The sequence below is a fragment of the Odontesthes bonariensis genome, chromosome 20, assembly GCF_027942865.1.
Source record: "Odontesthes bonariensis isolate fOdoBon6 chromosome 20, fOdoBon6.hap1, whole genome shotgun sequence".
NCBI lineage: Eukaryota > Metazoa > Chordata > Actinopteri > Atheriniformes > Atherinopsidae > Odontesthes > Odontesthes bonariensis.
In genome coordinates this window covers 22,269,365-22,290,780 of record NC_134525.1, presented here as the reverse complement: position 1 = coordinate 22,290,780, position 21,416 = coordinate 22,269,365, and the positions used below count along the sequence as shown (strand labels likewise).

Below are 21,416 nucleotides of genomic sequence, written 5' to 3'. Positions count from 1 at the left end.
CCATCACGGTTCATTTAATGTTCATGCACAAAACATTTTAAACTATGTTCAAATGATAATAATTGGGATGAAGAGGTCTGTATGTGGGTTTCGGCGTACCTGGGAGGGCAGAGCTGAGTTTCGCAGTCCTGGAGGAGTGGCGGGGGCCGGCGGGAGCTCACACACAGGCTTTGGTCAGCTGCCTCTCTGGTCTGTTTGTTCAGGCAGATGACCACAGCTTCTTGCACCCCTGGAGTTAGACAGCACAGATACATGTGATGACCAATGGAACGAGTGATATTATGCATGTGCTTTCTGTCCCATTATTGGCTTTCCCATATAAATTCAAATGCACATACTGTTCATGTTAAGAATATCTTGCTAACAAATTATGATGCATATATTTGGAGCGCTCCAAGCAGGCAGAAGTGAAAAATCCAGAACTGAGGTATCTCTATAAATGCACAATAAAAATTATAACAGTGCAGCTGCCCGAGTTGTGGATGTAGAGTTATGTATTGTTGTATCAAAAGCAACATAAATCTTGTTGTCTGCTGAGATGGAAACCATGAAGGAGGCACCTCAAACACCAGAGTGGTGTGATGGTCCACAGGAGCGCAGCCTCAGGGTGTGTGTGTGACATATGATACCGCTCTGTAATCATCTCCGAATGGGAGTTTGTTGAGTTTTTGAGAGTGCACGCACACATATGAACACTGATAAAGCCTACGTTAGTGTGGAGAAAGTCAGTTACAAATGTGCATTTGTGCAGACATTTAGCTCAAAGACACTCGGTGCAGGTAAACAGGATTGGATGTGGAAGTTGGAAGATAAAAGTGAGCCTCAATGCATGTTGGCAGGATGTTTATGAAATCTGTCTGCGTTTGGCAGAGTATTCACTTCTGCTGCGAGCGCCTGAGAAGCATGACCTTCAGAATTAACCATGGTATTTCTTACTCAAAGTCAACACTGGCATGGCTTTAGTCATCCGCTGACTAAAGGCCACTAGCTAACACGAGAACATTTCAGATTCCTCATGATATGGCGAGTTCAGAGACACCGAAGGAGCTCGGAATTTGCTGTATTCATACAGTAAAACTATTCTGTAATGAGAAGATCCCAGAGTTGTTTAATGACAATGTCAGTATCAGTAGCTATGAATCTCCTCTCTTATTTTTAGCCACTCTAACAGTGGGGCTATGAGGACAATAACATGTATTGGTGCACCTCTTAGATCCAGCCTAATTGAAGGGCACCTCTCAAATTACTTACAGTCCTGACCTTAATAAGGTTGCCGGGACTATGGCTTCTTACTGGTCAGAAAGTTAGAGAAAAGTGTTGGGAAAGCCAGGGTGATGCAAAATTCAAAGACTTCAGTCAAATAGTGGGCAGGGGATCCTCTAAAAGCTGCCAAGCACACTAAAAATTTAAATATTTGAGGTCCACAAAGCAAGAGAAGGCTGGAAGAAGATGAAAACAATTTGCAGAAAGCCGTTTCTTCCGTTTGCCAGGAGAATAAGGAAAGACAGATAACAGGAACTATGGAGGTCAAGTTGAGTCCTGAAAAATCTAAACTTTCTGAGAGCTCCTCTCGGGACTGTTAGAAAGACAAATCAAATTGCCCATTTAATGGCGAAACCTTCAGGAGGATTTGGCAGACTCTGGAGTCCTGGAACACTTTAGGTCATATTTATTGTGCAGCAGCACCTGGACAAACATCACCTTTTATGTAAGAACCATCAGACACAGATATTTCCTGCATCCTTACCACAAAATCCAAAAGCAGAAGTCTTTGAATGGGCATACAAGTAAGCCAGATGAATTGTAGAATTTTTCTCTTAATTAAGTTTGAAATGACTTTTTTTTGGCCAGATTGAGTAAAGGTACATTTAGAGAAAGAAGAGTGAATAATTTCATTAAAAGGACACCTCTTCAATAAGTAACCGCAAGAGGTGCTTCGGGGCCATCTTCTAAATTTTTGGAAAAGGTATCATTGGATTTAAATAATTACAAGCAAATTCTGGAAGCAAACATTCCTCTGTAAAAAACAAACCAAAAAAAAAAAAGCTGAAGACAAAAAGAGGATGGTGTACAGATTCTAAAGACACCTTAAAATCCACAGTAGACTGTCTCAAGAGGTGCAAGCTGAAGGTTCTTCTATGGGCCTCACAGGCCCCAACTTAAACATTACTAGAAATTCTGTGGGCTGACATCAAAAGAGCAGTGAATGCAAAAACTCAAAGAACAAGAAGTTGTTTTCTGGAGGAATGGACAAAAAATATCCCAAGACCTTAAAAACTCTTTGTTGGCAACAAAAAGCACCTGCATGTCAGGCAGGGGTTTGTCAGTCTTGTCAAAATTTGGCTTCAAGCTCATTTTCTTTCTTTTTTTCCTTCTCCTTTTTTATTTTTAAAGCCGGAAAAGATGTAAAAAAATCATTTTAATCCCGCTAAGAATATTAAAGATGTGCAACATCTAGACTAGATGTGCAACACTAGAACTACCAGGATTTTTCTGCCTACCTAGAAGTACCAGAGAGGGGTCATTTGACCCAGCGGCTTTTACCGAATACACTAATCACTCATTTTGTTATGGTAATGAGGCTGTTAGGGGCCGTGTGTGGGGTGAGGGGTGAGGGGGTCACACCTTACAGTGGTAACAGCCAAGACAAACAGGGACAGACAGCTTCTTCCCAAGGGCTGTCAGCCTCCAAAATCACCACAGGTAAATAGCAACTTGTATGAAGATAACAGCAGCAAAGACAGATAGCACAGTTTGGCGGACAGTGTGTTACAGTTTTTCTCCATTGGTTTGGCTCATTTCTTGAAACTGAGATGTCATTCTCAAAACATGGACAAATCCCAAAACTAATTTGCAGTTCCTCACAACAGAATGGCATTTATCATTGCTTTCATCAAATTTCAAATGCTTTTGTACATGTCTCAATCATTTAGTACATCCTTGCAAATGGCTATGTACAAGTATCCTACAGTTAACACAATCAGCTTACATTTAGTACAATTTTAAAATGAATGTACCTTGCTGATCTATCCCAATTGGTTATCTATCGCAATTGTTAGATGGATAAATACCAGTGCATGTGGACTACTGCTTCATTTCCCTCAAGAATTTTGTGGTGAAAGAAGCTCCTCTCCAAGGAACGAAGATGCAGAGATACAGCACTCAACCCACATTTCCACAACAAAAGGAGTGTCTGCAGGGGGTCCAAAGGGTCAAATGACCCTCTTGTGGGTCTTTTAGGTAAAAAGGTCAATTGACCCCTCCGTGGTGGTTCAAGTGTTAACTTTAGGCCTTATGGAAAACAGACATTTTCCTTACTATGCTCTTCAGATAAAGAAAAAATGTTTTGCATGCCACTGAATCCTATCCTCAGAATTCAAATAGCTTGGGTAATATCGAATCAGGTTTTTCCTGTACTTTGGACTATAACCTAATAATAACACTAAAGGGGGCATACAACATTTGTACTAATCTGTTGAATCTTAGGAGGGCATGTTAGCATGCAACAGATTTTGCATAGCCTCCTAGCTCTCAAGTTGGGGTGTGGAGGGAGGACACGGATGCGGACTTTTCAAAAGAAGGTAAATTCATTAAACAAAAACAGGGTACCAACATAAAACGCGGCTGAGCTGGAAAAAACGTAGCTGTGGACGAAAACAAAACAAAGAACTTAACACGGCATGGATAAATACTTAGCTTGAAAAAAATAACGTGGAACATGGTAGCATGGCATGGGTTTACCAACTTGACTTTAAACAAAGATCCGGCAAAACTGAAAGGGGAGGCAGGAAACTAAATAGGGAGTGAGTGCAGCTGAGGGAAAAACCACAGGTGAAGTGAGTGAAACTGATAAACAGAGTGCAGGGAAACTAAAATGGCAAAAACTAAACATGGAGTGACACAAACATAACCTAAAACATGAAACTAAAAACGTGAGTCCATGGGTGTGACACTAGCATCGCTGTATATTTGTAGTTATGGTGCTTTTTCATTTTCTCATTTGTGGTCTTTTACTTCTCTGTCTTTACTTTCTCACATCAGAGAGATGAGTATAGACCCATTCCTCCACCACAGCTCTCTGAGCACTCTGTCAACCCCTCGTACTCCCAGTCGTGCAGTTCTTCTCTTTGTGGGGTCTTGCTCTCTTCATCCTCTTCCTCCTCCTCCTCACCAGTGACGTGTCGGAAGATTGAGTCGGCCCGCAGCAGGTATGCCTCATTCCACATTACTGCTGAATGTATTAATGTTGCGGACATGTATGAACCAAAACTGTGGCCCGCTGGGATTTATGTGCGCCGATTTTATGAAGCTCGTGGACCAAGGGTCCTTGGTGAAGAGGGGGGCAGTGAGCTGAAACGTCATAGCACACCTGCTCAACGTGAGAATATGGCTGCATAGATGTGCAGTAGGATCCACAAACTAATATGAATATCTGTGTTGCGTCTTATAATGCGCGCGGGTTGCGTGTTGGACACAGCGAATCTGATAAATCACGCAGATATGTTGTGGACAAACTATTGGAGAGGTGCGACATTTTATGTGTTCAGGAGACGTTCCTGGCTAAGCAGGATCTGGAAGGACTTAACTCCATACATGAAAACTTTCACGGGGTAGGCGAATCAACAACAGACTTAAGTGTTAAAGTTGTTACGGGGAGGATTCCAGGGGGTGTAGCCACGATGTGGAATAAAAAATATGACCAAGGAGTTAATATCATACGGTTGGGAGTTGACTGGGCTATTGCAATTGAACTGTGTTGTAATGATAAGAGGATAATAAATGTGAATGTGTACACACCCTATGAATGTATACAAAATGAGGATGAGTACCTCAGTAGACTGGCGTTTATCATGGCATTTATACAGGACAATTCTACCACGTCTATTTATGTTGTTGGGGACTTGAATGCTGATGTAACTGATGTCAATTCCTTGTTTGGTAATCATCTAAACCAGTTTTGTTCTGACAGTGGGCTGATTTTATCTAGTAAAATACTTTTACCAAAAAATAGCTATACATATATAAGTGAGGCCTGGCATTCCACTTCCTGGTTAGACCACTGCCTTTCTACTATGGATGCTCACCACTCCATCAATGATATAAAAATAGATTATGATATGGCCACTGCAGACCACATACCCTTTCTTATAGTGTTGAACACAGGCAGTCTGCCTGTGTTGCTGCCTGTGGATAACAACACTGATGTTGGTAAAATAGACTGGTCAAAATTGTCTAGGGCTGACATTGATATGTATATCAGGCAGTCTGACGCTTTGCTGGGTAATATCAAAATCCCTAAAGATGTTCTATTATGTCGGAATATGAACTGTAATAATGTATTAACATTGTAAGGAATTGTGTTCAATGTATGAAGCTATTGTGGGGTCCCTTGATATGTCAAGCAAGCCTCTGTATAGACACAGGCCAAAAGTATCAAATGTTAAACCAGGGTGGCATGACCATGTTGAAGCACTGCATGTTGAGGCCCGAAATGCCTTTAAAAAGTGGGCTGTGGATGGGAAGAGTAAACATGGCTCCTTGTTTGAAGATAAAAAATGCACTAATGCCCGGCTTAAGTATGCACTTTGTTACATTAAAAGGAATGAAAATACTATGAGGGCTGATTCACTGGCAAGAAAACTGCAAAACAATAATGTTAAAGACTTCTGGAAAGAAATAAAAACTGTTAATAACTGCAAGACCTCCCTCCCCTCTAATATAGATGGTGTGAGTGGACCTGAAGAGATCTCACAGTTGTGGCGTAAAAAATACTCTGAGCTGCTAAACTGTGTAAAGAGTAACTTATTTACTATAGATACTGTAGAGTTTAGTAATGATGTTATTTTAACTCCTGATGAAGTCAATGAAGCAATGATCAAGCTGAAAGACAATAAGGCCTGTGGTCTGGACAATATTACAGCTGAACATGTTAAATTTGCCTGTAAGAAATTATGTCCTCTGGTGGCTATGTGCTACACAGGTCTTCTAGTTCATGGCTGATACTGTTGCTAGGCAACTTTCAAGGAACCCTTGGCCCCGCCCCGTTTCTAGTAACTTCACCCCCACAGCCAATCAGCTGTCTGTCACTTGAGACTTCAAAGATGACATCATTGTCCTGTATGACGTCATAATGACATCACCATTCCAGATTATATACCTCTGGCAGTACACATATAGTAGTTCTAATCAGATATCAAAGCACAGAATACATTTAAAGCAAAAACACAATTTGTTACTGTCTCAGACACACAAATTTGTTTTTAAAAATGGAGAAAGCAATGGAACCCAAACTGACACGCTGGCAGACAGTAAAAAATGTGGATCAGGACATTTCAGATCATCAGCTCACAAAAGAAATGGAGTTGAGAAAACAAAAGGATGAGGATGAACGCAGAGAACGTGTTGGTAGGGAAATGGAAGAACAGGCCAAGAAAAGGCCAAAAGGGCCGCATGAAATTATCAGACAGCGACAGATGCGTACAGAAATAGTGTCGCGCAAATTAGAGGCCATTTTGGCAGAGCAAGCTGCCATCGAAGATGTAAGAAAACAGAAACCCGAGCTCGAGATCAGATCTCACAATGCTAAAAAGAAGAAGAAGCAGAAAGAGAAGGTGACAAAACCAGCTGCAGACCTCAAAGAAATCATAAGTTATAGTGAAGTTCAGGCAAAAAGGAAAGAGGAGAAGAAGGCTGAAGACAAAAGGAGAGAGAACAAATGGGTTGAGGCCCAACTGATTGACGACTCCAGAGAAGAAGAGAAGGCTCAGGAAAAACGGAGAACCAACATTGAATACGTTAAATACAATGAGGCGTTGGAAGCACAAAAAAAACTAAAAAAGGCTGAAGACAAAAGGAGAGAGAACGAATGGATTGAGGCCCAACTGATTGACGACTCCAGAGAAGAAGAGAAGGCTCAGGAAAAACGGAGAACCAACATTGAATACGTTAAATACAATGAGGCGTTGGAAGCACAAAAAAAACTAAAAAAGGCTGAAGACAAAAGGAGAGAGAACGAATGGGTTGAGGCCCAACTGATTGACGACTCCAGAGAAGAAGAGAAGGCTCAGGAAAAACGGAGAACCAACATTGAATACGTTAAATACAATGAGGCGTTGGAAGCACAAAAACGTGCCTTAGCTGACCAGGCTAGGATGGATGAAGAATATTTTGCTTTGAAGGCCGCAAGAGAGGCTGATGACATCCAACAACAACAGCAAGAGCTACAAAATGATTTTCTGTTAGCTGCAGGCCTCAAGAAGGAGGAAGTAAAACTGCTTTTAGGAAAAAGCACAGGAGGACCTGGTCTTCTTATAGATAAGATGGATGACGGTTATAACTGTTCCATAACTAATGCACCTTTGCCCAGAATGTCAACAAACCAGACTAAGTTAATAAAACATCGTCAGGAGCGCGGCAGCCTGCTTCCAAGGCGGAACAAGGAGAGTGTCGAACTGCCTGCCAATACACCCAGACCCTGTCAGGAGCGTGGAAGCCTGCTTCCAAGGCGGAACAAGGAAAGTATCAAACTTCCTGCCATCATTCCCAGACCCTGTCAGGAGCGTGGAAGCCTGCTTCGAAGGCGGAACAAGGAGACTGTCAAACTTCCTGCCATTACTCGCAGACCCTATCAGGAGCGCAACAAGTTTCCAAATGCTTCCTTCCTGGCACCTGCTCACATGTACAGACCCCCATGGAAAATCTGATGACAACATCATTAGAAAATTTAAACAGTGAGTAACCTGGGGCAGTTGGTGGTGTAGTGGGTTAAGCAGCTACCCCATGTACAGAGGCTACAGTCCTCACTGCAGCTGGCCCCGGTTCAACTCCCGCACAGAGTGGCCCTGTGCTGCGTGTCTTTCCCCTCTCTCTGCCCCTGTCTCTGTCAAACTGTCCTAACATTAAAGGCATAATCATTTGTGACTTCAAAGATGACATCACCATTCCAGATTATATACCTCTGGCAGTACACATATAGTAGTTCTAATCAGATATCAAAGCACAGAATACATTTAAAGCAAAAACACAATTTGTTACTGTCTCAGACACACAAATTTGTTTTTAAAAATGGAGAAAGCAATGGAACCAAAACTGACACGCTGGCAGACAGTGAAAAATATGGATGAATATTTAGGCAAGTTTACTGCGGATGCATTAGAAATGAAAAAAACAGCAAAACACATATGCTGCAATTCAATGTGGAAGAAAATTTACCCACGCCCTCCACGTGGCAACAGTCCAACAGGCCAATGAAGACTTGGCTGAGATGAAAAGAGAGAGAGAAAGAGTGCAGAGAGAGTTCGACATAAAAGCCAAAGAAGAACAGCAGCAGCTGGAGAAGGTTCGGCTGCAAAGATTGAAAAAATGTGCTAACGTTCAAGAACAGCTTGAACAAATCAGACAAAGGAAGGAAATGGCTGACAAGAAGAAGCAAGAGGAGAAGAGAGAAGATGAGAGACGAAAGTTTCTTTACCAAGAATATCTAGAAGAAAATAAGAAGCGAGACATCATCAAGGCTAATGACAAGAAAAGGGAATTAATGCGGCTACATCAGGACATTTCAGATCATCAGCTCACAAAAGAAATGGAGTTGAGAAAACAAAAGGCTGAGGATGAATGCAGAGAACGTGCTGGTAGGGGAATAGAAGAACAGGCCATTACACCCAGACCCTGTCAGGATCGCGGAAGCCTGCTTCCAGGCGGAACAAGGAAAGAGTCAAAATATAAAACAATTTAAATTCAAATATAACCAATAAAGAAGCTTAAATAAAAACTACATTTTGATTGTCATTGCGTTGTAATTTTCTTTGTTACAGCATTTATCTTAAGTTTGAATTTCTAATCTAACTTTAAAAATCAAATAAATAAATAGAAAATTACCTACAATCTTCTCAATTATTTATCGAGTCGCATGTGTTTTCATTAGCTTTTTCTCACTTTTCTGCCTGACTTCTTGTGTTTATCTTTTTAAGATGATCAGTTTATGATTACATGTGACTGAAGTACATGAAATAAAGCCTTCTTCCAATAATGCCTTACCTCACAATTTTATGTTTTAAATTTCTGACATTTCAATACTAATTTAAACTTTAAAAATATGCTTTGAACATAGCAAATTCTGCATAATTTCATGAGTTTTGGGTCATGTTCAGACCCCTAAATAAAGCATTTAATTTACAGAAAGACTAATAATAAGAATTAATACAGAACAGGGCCATTTCACTGCTTTTTTGGTATTCTGATCACCCTGAACTGGGTCCTGTATGGAAACTACATTACTTAGACTGCTAGAATCTGTACTCAGATGGGAGGTAAGATGACTGACTGCACGAATAGACCAAGCGCGATATGAGCGAGCGACGCGACGGAAGTAATTGACTTTGTATTGAATCGCTGACGACTGAAGAGACAAAAGCGATTTGCGCGACTAGAGGCGATTCGAGAGACTAGAGCGACAGTTTGTAGTTGAACTTCAGTGAATATTATGCAAATTAGCTATGATGCGGTTCGGCGACAGCCAATCCGAATGTCGAAATGCTTGCATCCGTCTCTCATATATGTCCCATCGGATACAAGCGGCATGATTTTAGTTCCATCACAAATCTTTCGTTCCATACCTCATTTTCGCGCCATCCACCATTGTTTCCGCACAGCACATCACACACACATATTCACTCTCACTTCACTTTATATTCCATTCTTTTGTCATTCCCCACAATGATAGAAAACTTGATAGCATGTGTTCAGGACCACCCCGTCCTATACAACCCGACTCTGTTTGCCTACAGAGACCAGGACAAAAAGGCTGCTGCCTGGGACAAGGTAGCCGAAGTGGTTGGTTGGTCCGGTGAGTGTCTGGTTGAAAAGGTAGCAGTGGTTTCGCGAAACGACATTAAAATGAAGTGAAACATTTATATCAATTGTTTAAGATGTTGTGGGTTGCTTTGCGGATTTGACTTCGATAGCAACGAAACTTGCGCTAACTTTTACTTCCATGATAAGCAGGGTTGCTTATCATGGAAGTAAAAGTTAGCGCAAGTTTCGTTGCTATCAGTTTAAGTGCACCCACAAGTTCATGTAGTCCCACAGTGTCTGATCTTCCCCGCCTTTCATCATTGTGGAACAGAATAGGTTGAGAATAAGTTAAGAATGAAAAATAAGTGTAGCCTATTGATCATAGATGGTACGGTTATGTACTGTGCATAGGAGAGAAATAATGGGAGAGAAAACAATAACATGGCGATATTACAATAGCCTACCATGCGCCCTACGTTTTTTGTAAAAGCAATCTTATCAGATTGTATTGGGTGCGTGATATAACAAATTGGATCACTGAGATGGTGGCTCTTGGGAGGTAGGGGGCTCACTTCATACTGTATGTTGGTTGATTAATATTATATGAATATATACCTAACACTATATTGACGTTCTATTCTGGTCTGTATGTTCTTTGTATTACATGTTTAATAGCTGAAGAATGCAAAAGAAAATGGAAGAATCTCAGGGACTGTTACAGAAGGGATAGACAGAAACAGAGAGAGCAGAAAAGGAGCGGGTCTGCAGCAGGTGGGGCCCGGCCATGGCAGTTTGCTGAGATTATGGGTTTTCTCGACCCTTTTATGGAGGAGCGTCCCACCTCCTCTAATCTCTGTGCCATGGCCGGGCCAAGCTAGGAGGAACAGGTAGAGGAACAGGAGGAGGATGATGAGGAAGATGATGAGGAGCAGGAGCAGGCTCAGACGCAGGCTCAGTCCCAGGGTCAGTCGAGTTCTAGCGGAGGGGCAAAGAAGAGGCAGAAGACCCAGGCTGAGGTCCAGGACGGTCTGCTGAAGGTACTGGAAAAAATAAGTAACCGGCCCCTGCAGCCGGTCCAGCCCCCCCCCTCCCCCGCCACCTCCAGAGGATGCAGACTCACTATTTTTCAGGAGCCTGGTGGTGGAGTTCAAAACATTGTCGGTCCCCACCAGGCAGCAACTGAAACTCGAAATCCACAGACTTGTGTTTGAGGCACAGCAGAGGGAGGATCCCTGGGGTGAGAGGGCCGGGGTGCAGCTGACAACACTGTGAGGGGTGTTAGTAAGCTTATTTACCCTCGCAGTGCTGTCAGCTGCACCTTGGTACGGGGTACCTCTCCCTCAGCTTATGGTTGCTACAGGGCTTTCCCTGTACGTATGTTTAGCTCAGAGGTTCCCTGAGTCAGCCTTTCTGCTAGCCAGAGTATTGTCATTTTTTTTAATATTCTTGCATTTAACACTTGTTTATATGTAATAAAGTATTATATAGTTGTATATAAAAACGTATCACTGTGTGTTTTTTGTATGAGATAGGCCTATATGAGTACAATGCAGCAATGCAGTTTTGTGACTATCCTATATTCAGTTTCACTGTCAGCATCCAGTCAAGTCAAGGCAAAGGTTACAAAGGTTATGAAAGATCTTGTTAAACACATGCAAAAGTATTTGAGGTAATGCTTTTAAATTACCTTGTGGCAGACAACAAAAGCCTAATTTTAAACTTCACCACACTTAAAGACTAAAATGCCAGGTTTTCTATGTGATGTGTAATAACAATGTAGGCAAAGTGATAAGTAAGTAAGTAAGTAAGTATGCCCTTTATTATCCCACAGTGGGGAAATTCATGCGCCGCAGCAGCAACATACACACATACATACAGCTTGTGCAAAAAGTAGACATACATACAGACACATAATCAGGAAGTTAAAACTATATAAGGGGGGTAATAAAATATGGATGTTATATAAAAATAGAGATATTCCTGTCTAAATAAATGCGTTAGTAAAAGGGCTTGAAAAAATTTCAATTTAAAAACCCAGAGGTAGTGCAGTGTTAGCAGCATCATACAAATAAGAAAAAGACTAAAAATAGTAATAAATAAATTAAATTAAGAAGAGGTGGTCACAGTAGGCTATCGCAACACTGGTGGGTTATATTATTGAATTTGATGGAAATATTGCTTTTTTCGGCATTTGGTGGCTCTGAAAAGAGCCGTTTGGTGCTGGATGCTGGACATCACGTAGTAGGCTGCCAGGAAACTGCTCCTTCGTTTGAGAAGTAGTCAACGAATTTCTCCCGTGTCCGGATGGCCTCGCGAGTCGCATTGTTGCTGCCCACTCGACGAACTGGAAAGATGCCAGAGGGATCGGTGTCTCCCGAGGTGGACGGTCCAGTTTGTGGCTGCCTCCTGGTGATGTTGCGCCGCAAGAAATTGTGCAGCACACAGGTTGCCTTCACACAGGTCTCCGCGTTTGCAGGACTGACCCCAATGACTCCTCTGTACAAACACCACTGGCTTGTGAGAATACCAAATGTATTCTCAACGATCAGCCTTGCACGGGAGAGCCTGTAGTTAAACACCCTGTGGCTGCCAACTTGCCTCCCCGGGAAAGGCCGCATGAGGTTGCGCCGGAGTGGAAATGCCTCATCCCCCACGAAGGCGTATGGCTGCGGCCCAATCCTCTCCGCTCCTGGCAGCACCGCATCCTCTGGCAGTCCCAGTGCTCCGTCGCGCAGCATCTGGCCAAAGATCGAGTTGGCTAGAACGCCACCGTCACTCGTCCTGCCATAACCCCCCACGTCCACCACACGGAACCGGTACTCGGCGTCCACAACAGCAAGGAGGACGATGGAGTAGGTGTGCTTGTAGTTGTAGTAAAGCGACCCAGACTTGTTCGGCGCCTTGATCACTACGTGTTTCCCGTCAATGGACCCCACGCAATTTGGAAAGTTCCACCGACGCTGAAAGCCATCTGCGATGCACCTCCAATCGTCGGCAGTTGGCTTGGGTACGTCTATATTAAGGAGAAACTGTTCCATATCTTCCTGCGAAGCATTAGGAGACATAGAGGATGTGTATAACTTCTCATAATATTGTTGAAAAACTCTATTTATATATTTAGCATCAAATAGTTGTACATATCCCTGTTTTATAAAGTTCGGTAAAGTTGGAAAGATATTGGCAGATTCGGACTTCCGGGATCAATAACTCAGAAATGAGACGTTGTTAAAACACAAAACAAGAATATTTCCAACCATAGTAAGACAGACAAGGAGCTACAACCTAACTTTCATCAAAACGAGCCATCCTCGGAGCCACACCAATAACATTAGTGTTTATGTGCAGCCGGCTGTGAGAGCAGCGAGCAGGGACTGTGTACAAAGTGCAACCCAAGAGAGACATTACAAAAAATAATCAATAAATATCCAATAACTTAATGATGATACGGTGTAGGGTCACCAAACTCACTACACATGTCACTGGTGTCCTACAGATTACACTACAACTCTTGGTTTGAAAGAAATTCATTTTTCTGAATTTCTGGGAATTTGTAGGCTATTTAAAATATTAATCAATAACTTCATGATGATACAGTGTAGGGTCACCAAACTCACTACACATGTCACTGGTGTCCTACAGATTACACTACAACTCTTGGTTTGAAAGAAATTCATTTTTCTGAATTTCTGGGAATTTTTATTAGAAATATTAATCAATAACTTCATGATGATACAGTGTAGGGTCACCAAACTCACTACACATGTCACTGGTGTCCTACAGATTACACTACAACTCTTGGTTTGAAAGAAATTCATTTTTCTGAATTTCTGGGAATTTTTATTTAAAATATTAATCAATAACTTCATGATGATACAGTGTAGGGTCACCAAACTCACTACACATGTCACTGGTGTCCTACAGATTACACTACAACTTTTAGTTTGAAAGAAATTCATTTTTCTGAATTTCTGGGAATTTTTATTAGAAATATTAATCAATAACTTCACTAGGATACGGTGTAGGGTCACCAAACTCTCTACACATGTCACTGCTTTCCTACAGATTACATCACACCTCGTGCTTTGAAAAAAAAACAATTTGAATCATTTATGGGAATTTTTATCAGAAATATCAATCAATAACTTGTTGATGATACAGTGTAGTGTCACCAAACTCACTACACGCTTCATTGGTCTTAGCATCTTTATTTAGGGTTGCACAGTACACAATACCAAGGAGTGTCTTTGTTTGGTGTCGTTGCTGCTGTCATTCCAAGGCACTGTGTGTGAAACCATCTTGCGCAAGTTCCACACTGAATCTACAATGACAAATATATTAAACATAATATATTAAAATGTTATCTCTACATAATGCCTATAAAGTATATAATATTTGAATACTTCAATGTTGTGTCTGGTTCTTAACCCCAGATTATCTATTGATTATCCACTATTCAGATTTTTTGATCTCTAAATCTCACCCAGACAACATCAACGGCAGTCTTGGGCAGGTCCTCATTGCCACAGAAGGAACAGAACTCATCCTTTGAAACTGAAAAAAAGAAAATATAGGCCTTTATTACTGTTACGTTTGTAGGAACTGTTTGACATATTAATGTAATATTTGAGCAATACCTGATCCTTTCAGAATTTCTTCTGCCATGTCTCTTCTTAGTTTTTTAAGAGATTTTTTGGAGGAATCAATATGAAACCTCTCTGGGATGTTTGGAAACTGGGTCACTGTCATCTTGGCCATCTGTAGAGGTGGCAAAACAACATATGTACTGTGTATGATCATCTTACATAGTAAAACTAAATGTTTTTTATTATAAAGAAAACACAAGTCACCTGCATGACAAAGATCCCACAACTGGTGGCATCTTTCTGGAAGGTGTGGGTGTGAAAGAATTTATATACTTATCTTGTATACTCTATATATTCATAATTACAGGTAATGATATGTACCTATATACTCACCAATGCAAAAGAATGTTATATACCCATGCTACAGACGCAATTGTATTCATGCTTTGTGTCTGAGCACACACTGAACCTTTGAACTAGCAGAAACTAAACTTTTGCCCTGCCAGGCACCACACCCTTGGAAACTACCGGACACTGAACCTTTAATGCACTTTGTTCCTGCCTTGCAACAACATGTTATCGATATTCTGCAGAAAACTTGTCAAGACATGTCATCGAAAGTATCAATCTGCTCTGCAAGCTTGCAAAAGCTGCGAACATCTGCATCCTCGGTTGTCAGTTTCATGTATAGGATGCGCAAGCCTTAATGTTAAAGGAGACCCTTGTGGTTAAAGACAGGAAACGTCTCCCTTTTGTAATCTGTTTGTACCACTGTATAAAAGCTTGTATGACGCGACGCAACTTCAGAGATCTCTCCGTGTTCTGAATGAGCATGTATCAATAAATCAACTACCAGGGCACATAACAGACTCATTTATTTGACTTAAGAATAATTTGTTAATGCCTCCACGGTAAAAATCCTCGACAATCCTTGGTGTCAGAAGCGGGATTCCTCGTACGCTCGTCGGGACCGGGAACCAGGGCTGATCACCTAAGATCCTCAAACCTCAAAATAGGCCTTCGAGAGACGGGGACAGGGACTCGCGGTCCCGATCAGCGGCGCAGGACTCCTCGAAACCACCCAAAACTAATCTCCTAATTAACGGTGAGACGTATATTACCTTTCACTAAAGTGCCTTTGTGGTTGATTTCAGGTAAAATTAATAATCGAGAACGGGTGTCGACATTAAAAGTCCTGTGAGATTATTCAGGAAAGTACCGGGTTAAAACGTGCAAGTTTTACAATAACCATAAGGTTATTTAGGAAGGTACCAGGTTAAAACGTGCAAGATAAGCAAAATTCTTTGAGCAGTTTTATTGTAACCGTGAGGTTACTCAGGAAAAGTGCACTAGAATGGGAGCTGGGCAATGTGGACAAAGCAAATCTCAGGATCCGAGACCAGATACACCAATTATGGCATGCATGAAAGCCAAGTTTGGACCACAGTCGTGCGAGTTCTTGTCTTATTGGGAAAATCTTGGTTTTCCCGAAGGCGGCTCACTCAGTAAAGCTCAGCTGGCCCAGTTGAGAGGAGCTCTAGAGAAAGAAAAAGACAAATTGTATAAAAAAAAGAAACTCATGAGTAAGGATGTTGTGAAAGCTGAACGCATGAATAAATGCTTGCAAATGTGGGAATGGGAATGTGACGCGCGGGATCGGAAAATGACTCAGAAAGAAATGACCTCTCTTAAGAATAAACCTAAAGAATGTGATAACAAAAAAGGGTCTCTTTATCCATCTCTCCAGGGCTTGAGTGCATCTCTGGCAACGGTCGATCTCCAGGACTCCTCAACCCCATTCCGCCGACAACTCCCACCCCCTGAAGCTGGTCCTGCCGACGCTCCTGTAGCGTGCTCTCAGGAAAGACAGAGCACGGAGATGTTTACATAAAGATCCAACCTTTCTTGACATCAAGAAACGTACCCTCTTTACGACCCTCTCAACGGATCAGCTCAAAGGAGATAACGGAGCCAGATGTGAGACCAACCAAATGGGGTTCTTTGTTTCCGAGTCTTCCCTCCCCCAGACCAGCTACGAATAATAAATTATGTAGGACACCTCCTGATAAGGGAAGCAGATGTAAGCTCAACTCTCCTGCTGGACCAACCCAAAGGAATGCCACACTTCCCTATTTTCAGAGAGTGAAAATTCCACTATAAACCTCACTTTCCGTAGACTGAAAGTGTGAAAATCATTACTGGACAAATCTACAGATCATTTTGAAACATTCGCCATTCTTTTACCTTCATTAATTACCAAGTTATGAAATTGGATTTAAAAGGAATCCCTCTCGTGGAGCCACAGTGCCCCCCAAAGGACATGGATAACGGACACTTTTCACTATGTCAGTCTAAACAACCATGGACAATTTCAACTACGGATGTTTAATGTTCTCATTATGTGCAATGCATAACCTAATAGTGTTTAATTCCACAGGTATTACCCAAACAGCTGCAGATCATTCTAAATTAACAACAACAAAAAGTGTCATACCATTTCTATCATGATAAATATGAAGTATTGTATGCTGATAACTGTCAATGCTCATATGGGTGTTTATGCCTGCTTGTATGCAACATTATTGTCTGTTAAGAACATTATATTGTCTAAAGTCACTGTCATATGGGTTAAATACGGTATAAGAAAGGAGCAGAAATTCCCCCTTTTTGTCTCATGAATTCAGCGTGGTCAACCCCCTTTTTCCCTTGGGTCAAAAGCCAGCTGAACTCTGATTGGACGAAAGCTGACATGTGATCTCCAGCTTAAAAGAGAGGCGCGCAGGAAATCCTCCCTCTTGCCCTGCTTGTCTTACCTCTTGTCTTGCTCTTAGCTCTTGCCTTGCTTATCTCTTCTCTTGCTCTCAGCCCTCTTATCTCAGCCTTTGTCTTTTGCTCCGTAACTATTAATTCCCAATTTTTTTAGACTTCCCCTTCTCTTTTATATAAAAGTCTGGTCCAACACACGCGAGTGTGTGCCAACTCATACAGCCCAGCCAAGCCGCCACTCTTCATCCAAGGACGAAGAATAAAGGAGAAGTTGATTCTACGTCATCCCGCTGGTTACCACGGGAACACCGCTTCGACACCAACTCATCAGAAGGAAAGAACCACGGAATCCCTTACGCTGCTACGACAAAGTAAGGTGCTGGTTTGAGATCTTTTGAAACCGTGGATAAAGTGAAAACTTTCTCTGAAAGCGACGAATGAGCAGACCTCCGCGGGCAGAAGACTGTTGGCACAATATCCGTGTTATGAACCAGATTTAGTCACATTTTTGATAGGTAATCCTGTTAGTGGCATGCTCCTTTCTTCCCTATTATCCCCTTTGAGTGTCCCCAATAATTCTAATTTCTGTCTCTTTATCAATTGTTTATACACCTATATACCTGTGCAATGTTGAATAAATGTTTGTATTAACCCATTTAAGAGTGTCACAGACAGTTACTAAGCCGATTACCACTCCAAACAGGACGCACGACTCAGAATGAGACTGATTATTAATATAACATACTAGGATTGCAAGATTTTAAACAGTCTTCCTCTTTGGACTGTAACGTAACAAATTAAAATAAAAGAGGTGGTGCCCCTGCTATTTTCGAGGTAAATATTAATTAATAACGTGTCAACGCTACACTCCACTGTCACCCCCTCCCTCTGCTCTCGCTGCACCCGACAGCTCCTCTGACCACCTCCAAACCGCTGGCAGATCAGGCATGCCACCCAGCAGCAGCGGTCCATCCTCTACTACTGTAGAGAGAAAGCCCCTGCCGCTGCATCTGGATTTCAACAGCCCCCTTTCAAGTCCCGTTTCAAGCCACCTCAGAAGTAAAGACAAAGACGTGGTCTCTCAGATGCCTATGATCCAGGTCGCTGGCCCCGACGGTCCGATGTTCGTCTTCCGCCCCTGGGTCTTAGACGACATCGTCAATGCAGCCAAGCATCTTCCGTCACCCGACAAAGGCGGGCAAAAATTGGCAGATGAGCTCCTGAGTTTCATCACTCAGTTCACCCCTACAACTCATGAAATGGCGCGAGTTTTGGCTCGCATTCTCACCCCAACCCAACTGACCCTCCTCCAGCCACACCTGCACCCGAATCATGCACCAAAAACCCTGAATTGGCAGAACCCCGCATCAGCCACTGATGACCAAGATATTGCCTATCACGCCTGGATGACAGGCCTGATTGCAGCCGTCCGAGCAAAATTCCCTGTTGTCTGTGACATGTCCAAAGTCGGAGCATGTGTTCTGAAGGCAGATGAAGACATCCTGGAGTTCTTCACCAGACTCCAACAAGTCTTCGACGCTCATGGGGGAATTGAACGCCCAGCCGGTTATCCTGGCAGTACCCCTACGACCTACGAGTGCATGCTCAAACAATATTTCATGGCTGGACTTGACACAGCACTGCTGAGCATGGTCCGTGATTCCTGTGTCGAGGTGGATGATCCCAACACCCGCCTGACTGATGTCCTGAAACATGCAAAACACTGCCAAAAGAGACTGAGAGACAAATCGGATTCTGAAAAGTCACGCCGTGCTGATACCAAACACCGTGTCAATCTTGCTCTCCTGCATCAGCCTGGCCCACCACGTGGTCAGGAAGGGAGACCCTTTCCTGATCCACCCCCTTATCCAGCCATGCGTAACCAAGGTGAATGTTTCTATTGTCATCAGGCTGGGCACTGGGCACAAGACTGCCCCCGGAAGCGGAATCAGAGGCGGGGACGTGGACGCGAAGGCGGTCACCAGCGTGGCTCCCATCCATCCAATTCAGGCCGAGGCCGCCCCTTCCAGGGCCCCTCCCCTTCCAATTGAGAAGAAAGGGAAATGGGTGGAGTCCGGGAGGTAGGCCCTGCTGGAGATTCTCCGCCCATGACAGATGACAGCTCTCCCCAGACTGCAGCTGAGGGAAGTGACACACACACACACACACTCTCCTCCTCTACTACCTCTGAACACACACACACATTTCTCTCCTCTCCTGCTTCTGAACACAGCGTTCTAAGCTTACCCTCGCTAACTATTCTTGTCTGTGGCCACCCTGTTTCCTTTATCGTAGACACCGGTGCCACTTATTCTGTTATCACCACTTGTGCTCTGCCCTTTGCACCTCTCCTATCTGAACGTACTGTTGTCTCTGTTGGAGCCTCTGGCTCACATGTTAGTGAACGCTTTACGGCCCCACTATCGGTTGCCTCCCCTTATTCCCCTGATTCAGTCCTCCATCCCTTTCTGTATTCGCCTTGTTGCCCCTTCAACCTTCTCGGTCGAGACTTGATTCTCAAATTTCAAATTAAGCTTGTGCCCACACCCGACGGGGTTAAACCCATCCAAAGAAATGACTTCACCTACTTTATGATAAAGCAAACTCTCGCCTCCTCTCCATCTCCACCATTGTATATTTATCAGTGGTGGATCAATCTCTCTCAAGCCTCTTCCCTGATCACCACTGCTCAAGACAGGCTTAGCCCAGGTGTCGAGCTTATGGCAGCTGCTGCTATTCACTGTACTGCTAAAGTCAGCCCTGACGCATGCCCGGATTTTGAAGCTGAATTCTTTTCTGACCTTAATGATTCCCTACTTACCAGCAACCTTTACTGGTCTGCGACACGTTGCGCCTTATCTGTTTGTTTATCTCCCACACAGTTGCAGTTCTACGAGATTCCTTTGAGTGAGCCCCATGTTTCCCTGGCTAAGGGTCCCACGGATCAGTGGCGAGACTTGGGCCCTTGGGTGAGGATGTGCAACGGCCTGACTGATTGGTGTTCAACCGTGAGCCCCCTTGTGCTTCACTCTCCCTCAGCTCAGGTCTACTGCACCTCACACCCACTCCATTTGTCCGCTCTCAGATCTGTGTTTCTCTTGCAGACCTCATCACTCTCCACCCTCGTGACTGCTCCTGCTGATCTTGTATCTGCTCCTGCAGACTCTAATCCGGATCTCGATTCAGTCCCCTCTTGTGTTTGGGCTCAGTCCAAGTATGATGTTGGTTTAATAAAGAACTGTGAACCACTTGTTGTCACTCCTAAATCATCCTTTCGACCTAAGCGTGCTCAGTACCCACGCCGCCCTGAGGCTGTGGCTGGAATTCGTCCAGTCTTTCTGTCTCTGTGCACTACTGGTGTAATTCGCCTGTGTGATGACTCTCCTGTTAACAATACAGGCCCCCTCCTGCTCCACAGGAATGGAGGTTTGTTCAAGACTTGACTGCTGTCAATGCTGCTATCCATGCTCGTGCCCCGTTGGTACCTAATCCCTATACTTTGTTGTCTAAAATTCCCCCTAACTCCTGTTGGTTCTCTGTGATTGACTTGTCAAACGCATTCTTCAGTGTTCCTGTACATCCTGATTCTCAGTTTTGGTTTGCGTTCCAGTTTGAAGGCCGTAGTTACACCTTTACTCGCATGCCACAGGGCTATGCTGAGTCACCTACAGTGTATAATGCCGCCTTGGCAGCTTCATTGTCCTCTTTGACACTCAGCCCTGGTACCGCCCTGCTGCAATATGTTGATGACCTCCTTATTTGCTCTCCCACTCAGGTGCAGTGTAAAGCTGACACCATTTCTCTCCTTCACCATCTTGCATCTGAGGGTCATAAGGTCAGTCGGTCAAAGATGCAGTATGTGCAGCAGAGCATGTTTTGTCCAAGGAGGGCAAGTCTCTGTCTAAGAAGCATACTGATGCAATTCAATCTGCTCCCAAACCTGCTACTACAAAGCAACTTCTTTCCTTCTTGGGTCTTTGCTCTTACTGCCGTGCCTTCGTGCCAAATTACTCTGCTCGCGAACGACCACTTCGTGCCCTCACTCACTCCACACGCAGCAGTTCTCTTCTGCAGTGGACCCCCCAAGCTGAGGCCGCCTTTACGGACCTGAAGCAGGCCCTCATCTCTCCCCCCATTCTTGGTCTCCCTGATCCTTCCAGACCATTCACTCAAACTGTTGATGAACGTTCTGGTTGTATGACATCTGTTCTTTTACAGAAGCATGGTGACCTCCTCCGACCTGTTGCCTACTTTTCCGGCAAACTTGACCCTGTG

General features: G+C 43.3%; 1 long non-coding RNA gene across 2 annotated transcripts; it reads right to left on the bottom strand.

Moving 5' to 3' along the window:
- Nucleotides 1-13,966: 13,966 nt before the first annotated feature.
- Nucleotides 13,967-17,831, bottom strand: LOC142370303 (uncharacterized). 2 transcript variants are annotated; one of them, XR_012767840.1, is made up of 3 exons: nucleotides 14,427-17,831; nucleotides 14,273-14,343; nucleotides 13,967-14,110 (listed from the first exon to the last, which is right to left on the bottom strand). It is a non-coding gene; the product is annotated as an uncharacterized LOC142370303 (long non-coding RNA). The 2 variants fall into 2 exon arrangements; XR_012767841.1 differs by having other exon boundaries at nucleotides 14,273-14,547; nucleotides 14,640-17,831.
- Between the last annotated feature and the right edge of the window lie 3,585 nt (nucleotides 17,832-21,416).